Source organism: Larimichthys crocea, chromosome XX (genome assembly GCF_000972845.2).
Source record: "Larimichthys crocea isolate SSNF chromosome XX, L_crocea_2.0, whole genome shotgun sequence".
In the NCBI taxonomy this organism is placed as follows: Eukaryota; Metazoa; Chordata; class Actinopteri; family Sciaenidae; genus Larimichthys; species Larimichthys crocea.
In genome coordinates this window covers 12884651-12891703 of record NC_040030.1, presented here as the reverse complement: position 1 = coordinate 12891703, position 7053 = coordinate 12884651, and the positions used below count along the sequence as shown (strand labels likewise).

General features: G+C 38.6%; 1 long non-coding RNA gene across 1 annotated transcript; it reads right to left on the bottom strand.

Annotated features, from left to right (window-relative positions):
• Positions 1-4391: 4391 nt before the first annotated feature.
• Positions 4392-5958, bottom strand: LOC109143057 (uncharacterized). Its single transcript, XR_002043131.2, has 2 exons — positions 5356-5958; positions 4392-5074 (listed from the first exon to the last, which is right to left on the bottom strand). It is a non-coding gene; the product is annotated as an uncharacterized LOC109143057 (long non-coding RNA).
• Between the last annotated feature and the right edge of the window lie 1095 nt (positions 5959-7053).

Genomic DNA, 7053 nt, shown 5'->3' with positions numbered 1-7053 from the left:
GCCAGTTCATGAAACATCCATCCTTTGACATTTAGGTAAACACATTTATTTGCTTTTTTGCTGGGAGTTAGATACGACAAGAAGGGAAATGGCTTGTTTAGATCTGTCCAAAGTTTTAAAAAGTCTCTAAAACTTCTAAATTCACATTTAACTTCACAGACTAGCTGTTTCCTACATCCAGTCTGTAGCTTCCTACAGATATGAGAGTGGTATCAATCTTCTCATTTAACTTTTACAAACTGGCAAGCCGTTCCTTCTAAATAAATATTTTATACAAGATAAACTGTAGACTGGGAGACGGTGAATTTGGGAATTTCACTACACTAGATTTGATGACTTGTACGTGTGTGTACTCGCACTTTAATTAGGCTGACCCACATCATCAACCAAGAAGCCATGATATAAGAAATGATGAAGAGGTATATTCCCTGCAGCAGGGAGGATTGAATTAAATTCATAAAAATCATGAAATACAATCAAAATGAAGGTGAGAAATGTTAGATATTAATATTACATGTTTTGCATGTTTCATAAGCTTTAGGTGCTTGACGCACATTTGTCTTGAGAGGGACAGGTTTGGGGGTAACGATGTGCTTTGTTCGGATGTAGAGATTTACTGTGTGTCAGTGCATGCAGTGGCATATTATAGGCCCGGGAATATGAGTGACGGTGCAATGGTTTACACTGCTGTTTGTTTTTATATGGACTGAATTTGTATTTCTGTAATGTATCAGAGTTAGCGATAATGTCATTTGTTTGTACATGTGCAAAGACCATGCATATATTGATATGGTGGTTTTTCCTTTAGCGTTATTAGAGCTTAGGGTGCAGTTCATTAGGAAGGAAGGGCACGAGATGCTAATTAAGAGACACGAATTAAATCATATGTTTATTTGCACTTTTTCCATTCTGTTGAATTTCAGAAAGAAAAGCAACCATGAAGAATTCAGTATGTCTGAAAATAGTGTCACAGCCTCAGAAGCTGATGTTCATGTGTATTCCCCACATTATTATTCTGCATTCATACAGGCTGCACTTCTCAGCCAGCCAGCCACCTTGGGTTAAGATGCAGAAGATGAGAAGTTGTCTGGGGGAAGAAAAACTTCAGAGGATCAATAATCATTTTTGAAAAGTTTGATTCCAAGCTGAGAATGTTTTTTTTTTTTTTTAATTGACGGCATAAAATTAAAACAAACTGCATGTTTTAATGGTTGAGTCTTTGACAGACTAAATGAAGAGTGATAGCGTAGCTTTTATGATATTCATCCTTAATAGTGGATATGTAGATTTTTTGGAGTAGCACTACTTTAGGCTTTAAAGTAAAGTGAGAATATGTCTCCTTATTTTATAAAACAGGGCGTACAGATGATTGAATCCAAAGAAGTTCATTTGGAAATGGTGCAGTGCCAGAATGAGGAAGCCATTGTAAGAGGAATAGTTTGACATTATGGGGACATACATTTATTTGCATTCTGTCAGAGTTACATTAAACCAATTTATACCACATTTATATTAGCTTAGCTTAGCATAAAGACTGGAGACAAGGGGAAACAGTTAGCACGGCTCGGTTATACGTTACACCTTGTTTAAGCTGTACAAAAACAGAAGTAAACGAGAATTTACTGTTTTACAGGAAACATAAGTGACACATAAGAATCCCTCAGAACAGTAAACTGTTGTTAACGTTGTTGTTAGTGCGCTTTAAAGGTGTTGGGCGGATTTTACGCTTGGCTAGCTGTATCCCTGTTTTTCCTGTCTTTATGTTATGCTTAACTAACCGTCGCCTGGGCTCCATATTTATTTTAGAAACATGAGAGTAGTATCAGTAACTCTAACTCACTGAACAGAATGCAAATACGTGTATTCCCCTAGATGTCAAAAGTTTACTTGACGTCACATGATATGTGCCATAGGCTATTTGACATCTTAGCTTGGACTTTTTTTTTGCAGTTGACGGTTATTTACATTCCTCCAAGCAGCAGTCATTTACATTTGCCTAAAGTTCATACAGTGCATTTTTTTCCTCCTGTACATTCCATGAAAGAAATATTTAATTTAAAAAGAATTCATGTATTGTAATACATTTGTATTTGCTGTTGTCGCATTTGTTCTTCCATCAAATAAGCTAAAACTTCTGTTAATTTATTGAATGTGTTTTTTTTTTGTTTTTTTACTTTATTGACTCAAAAATATGCTGCCACCACCTAACCATTGTCTTAGCATGTGTCCCACTTCAACAGAGCAATCAGACTTCATCCGACATGGAGAAGTGAATGTTTTTGAACTGTGAACATGTCAAGACAACGTCTGAATGGGGGCATCATGATGTGTTGAATGTTGATCCTTATACCTGTTATTAAGCCTTTTACGCTTAGATGAATGTGAAAGAATGAATCTATGATTTATTTTTGTCATCCTACTGTGCCACCCAGCTGCTGCACATCAACTCAGGTTCAATTATCATGTGTGGTTAAAGTGGACAAGCTGTTAATAGGAATTTTCTAAAGGCAAGGAGTCCCCCAAGGTGGTTTATTGGTTCCACTACATTTGTAATTACATGTGTGTACACATGTACTGTTGTGTTTGGGAAGCTCTTAGACTTGAAAACATACTTTGTCCCTTCATCCCAACTGTAAGTTTCCCTTTTTTGAAGTTGCTGTATTGTGAAAGTAGGCACTACTGTTGTTTTTTCTACCTTTAGGCTATAAGGTTAGTTATGGGGAAGGCTGGGAGTTTTTTTTTTCTGTAGCAAAGAGGAAGCCCAGTGGGGAACCATTTAATTTTAAGTAATCATTGTACTACCCTGAACCTCTTCATTTGTGAATGTGAAATATATATACGTTTTGTATAACAAAAAAGATTACTTATGAAGTCAAAAAGAAATATTTTTAATGTTTCCTTGTGCAACTCTTGACTTATGGGAAAAAAAAGGCTGTTTACCTTCAGTGTTTCTTTTCCAGAAATGACAACAAAGAAAATAAATGTCAAAGATCAGTGTAAAAACAAAAAGTAGGTTGTGTCATTGAGAAAAAGGGAAGAATATATGCACGCACCAAAATAGTTCCCCAAATCTTTCTGCTTCCAGTCCAAATAAGTTACCAGACCGAATCAATCTGAAGGAGTGAGAAACAAAAGAGAAGTGCAGAAGCACTAATCAATATTGTTGCTGTTTCTGTTCCCCCAGTTCTCCTTGTGGGAAAGCAAAAACTAACAAACAGGGTCAACTGGCCTCTAACAGACTGGTTAGACTTTGAGAGCAGACAGCAGAGGGATTCATTAGTAGAACTACAGAGTGCTCACTGAATCTCAAACATTTGGAAACACACTGACAGAACAGGGTCGATTAATACAGTATACGGTGGACTCACTGAATGTGCACTATGATACAGACACAGTTCTTAATGATGATAAGGTTAAGCCGGGTAAAAGCCATTATCCCAAATTGACTTCCTGCACTGTAGGATGTCTACATTAATCACGGAGGAAATGCAAAGAGAAACAGATGAATGTCCTCATTACTTTGTGTGCTACAAGTATTAACTGGTACAACTTAAATCATTAGGATTATGTTTACTAGTAAGGCCAGCTAAAAGTCCCTTTAGGGGATCATATGCAAATGATTGATGTGAGGAAGAGGGCTGAATATCTATCCATCCATCCATCCATTATCTTTAACCACTTATCCTCATCAGGGTCATGGTGGGGCTGAAGCCTATCCCAGCTGACTTAGAGCGAGAGGCAGGGTAAATTTTACACTTTAAAATTGTATTAATTACCCTCCCCACATTATATTATAGTAATAAAACGCAATTCAGTTTTCCATTAGCAACTTAAAGTGCACGAAGAATTTAAGATGCTGTACTCCAGGTCAGACCTCAATATGTTCAGGAAATAATCATTTTCCTCACAGTGACACAAAAGCGCTGGGATTAGCAAGTGCCAAAATGATGACACACATTACACATTACTTTTTGACAGAATATTTCCAGTTGCTTTTCATTTTTGCACCAACAGCTGTCACCTTATTGGACGCAATTATAGCTATATGTACGTGAAGGCGAGAGCTGTGGTAGGATAGTAACATCATGAGCTGTCTAAAGAGAGACCTTTCAATTAAAATGCCTTCCTTTAATTCAGAGAAAAATACTATAATTTCCGTACACACCCTAAACTTGTTCCACCAATGTTATAGGTACTAATGTGAGATCCAGTGCATTGAGTAACATTTACACATGAAGTTAATTGTCTTAATTCCAAAAGAAGACTATCTGGATATAAACTTGTCAGTTCTTTTGACATCTGAAAACACATCCTGCCTTTTGTTGGGTAATCTTGTTCAGACTTGCCTGAGAAACGGGATAAAGAGTTGCAGAGAAGAAACACAAACCCACTTGATGAAGACCATTAAAATATGTTTATTTTCAACTGTGAAAGCAGAGATATTTGAGCTTTGGGTCATGTTAACATATCTGTGACAGTTGACACCTTCTGTTCATTTACGCACAACAGTTTCAAAGCAGTCGTGATTATTATGAAGGCATGTTCGCCACCATTCAGTCCATTCTGTTTACAAACAATACAGTGAGCTCAGTCATTCACGTTGATCCTGTTTGATTCATCCGTCGCAAGTCACCAGCGCCGGCAAGGCAGTAGATTGCGCAGTCATCTCCACAAGGGGTAATATGACAACCCGACCAACAGCACAAACTACTACCTCAACCAGAGCTTGGCCCCCTGGTGCTCTTTCCCTTTTCCGTTTGTCCTCTTTAGCTTCTCTTCGATCCAAATGTCTCGTTCAGTCTTGTGTCGCTGTGCGTAAAAGCGCACGAGAAAAACATGGCGTGCGCGCAAAAACGTGGCCGCAATAAAGCGAGACAAAAACCCCACCCAAAAAAAAAAGAGAGGAAAAAAAAAAAAAAAACACACCTCCTGTACAGTTCCCATATTTCCTGCACCCGCTGGTCTCCTCAGATGACCTCAGTGAAAATGACATATGGCAGGTAAGGACGGCGTGGCTCTTGTGAGTGATACAGCCGACATTCATCACCATGCCAGAGCACAAAAAATATGATTTCTGTTTGGAAATAATGAGATTTAAAATTTAGTCCGCATAACATGAATGAATAAACGAAAAAAAATAAATTATGATCTGTGCAATGCTGTAGTCTCCACACATCAAAACACGAAATTACGCGTGTAAAAATCACCACAAACACACCACAATATTCACCGGTTTGAACAAACACAACATCAAATGTGATTATTTTTGAAGTACTGTATGAAAAACTGTAATTATTATAGACATTTGTTTGCTTAATGAACCACGACACAAACAAAAAGTCACAATAAACTCACAGCTGCATTTCTGTAGAGATATTACCAGAATTCTGTTGGATCTGAGAAAAACAAAATGCAAAAAAAAAAAAAAAAAAAAAATCCCACATCGACTCCTTCACCTTGCAGCTGAACTGCAGCAGACTGTTTTATAATCTATTGTTGTCTGTTTCTGTCTCTGCGTCGTGATGGGGAGAAAAAGTTATCAGACCCACTCCATTCAAAACACAAAAATGTGTACAGATCCACAGCGGACTGATGCGCGGCTTTCTGTGCCCCCTTTTCTCCCCGCAAATGCCGCATGTCAGGTAGGTGTGGAAAATGAGTGGAATTGGCGGAGCGGCGTGGATAAAATTCGCGGGGAACGTCAGGAACGGGGCGTAGGCACGACCGGAGATCAGAGAAAAGCGCAGAGGTCCCACTCTGAAGGGTTTTTCCCAAACGACAGCAGGAGACGAGGAACTGTCAGAGTGCGCCATCAGCTGGTGGCACTCAAAAGAGCACCTTCATTACTTTAAAGGGAGTTTTCATAAAGTCGTGCCAGATCCTACAGCTGACACTTTGAAATTACACAAAATATTTATATGATGGAAATTCTCCTGATTAAAAACTAAATCAAATATTATAGAGATATGTCAGACCTTGCCACATTACTACATATGATCTGTAATGTCAACAATAATAATGAGCTTGTATTTACTGATGATAAATGGTCAAAATGTGTCATTTTATCCTGGAAATAATTATTATTACAAAATAAAACTATGAGTAATTAATTGATAATCACTCTGAAATAGTTGTATGTGAATCGGATATTATCTATATTTCATTATAGACACACGTCTCCGTGAGGTGTGGAACATATCACAAATCACACATTAAAAGGTCCAGTGTTTGGGATTTAGTTGGCGTCTATCAGTGAAATTGCAACCACCTCACCCCACCCTCTCCTTCCTAGCAAGTGGGGGAAACTACAGTGTTCAAAGTCCCTCTTTAACGCCAGTAATTAGTTTGTCCATTCTGGGCTACTGTAGAAACATGGCAGTTCAAATAAGCAGCAACCTCCCTGGATGTGTAGTGAAGCCAGTGCTGAAGTGCCAATAACTGCAGTTCCTCAAACGTCCACTTGAGGCTGGCTACAGAATGAGTCAATCTCCAATAGGCCCCATGTTAAAATGTCCAACTACACAGCAGAAATAAACATGTTTACAGCCTGGTACAAACAACAGGTTTGGTGGTTAACACATGCAACAACTGTACTGAGGGTGAATTTTTATAGAATTCACCTCTTCAAATTATATTAAGGCTTAAAGTTGTGCGCAATTAACAGCGTGGCCGCTTCGATTAGACAGGTAGGTGCAGTTACAGGTAGCTTGTTCGAGCACCCAGGTGTAATTCAGTCTGCCTCGGGTCCACCACTGACCCAGGTCTTTGCAGATTCTTAAATCATCCGAGAGGTGAAAGAGGTAGGACTACAAGCATGGCGACCAGTGCCTCAGATTTTGAGGTTCTTCAGGAACTTGTGGGCAACGTCATGCATGCGATGACATTCTTTATACGGTCAGTGGGTTCAACATGGCTGACTACATGCACAAGGACCCACCACTGTAGATATAAAGGGCTCAGTCATTCTTATTGTTAGGTGATGATGCACTAATGAAAACAGAGTTATCATTTCTGTCATAAGCTTTAAATAGAGCCCTTTAAATTTTACACACT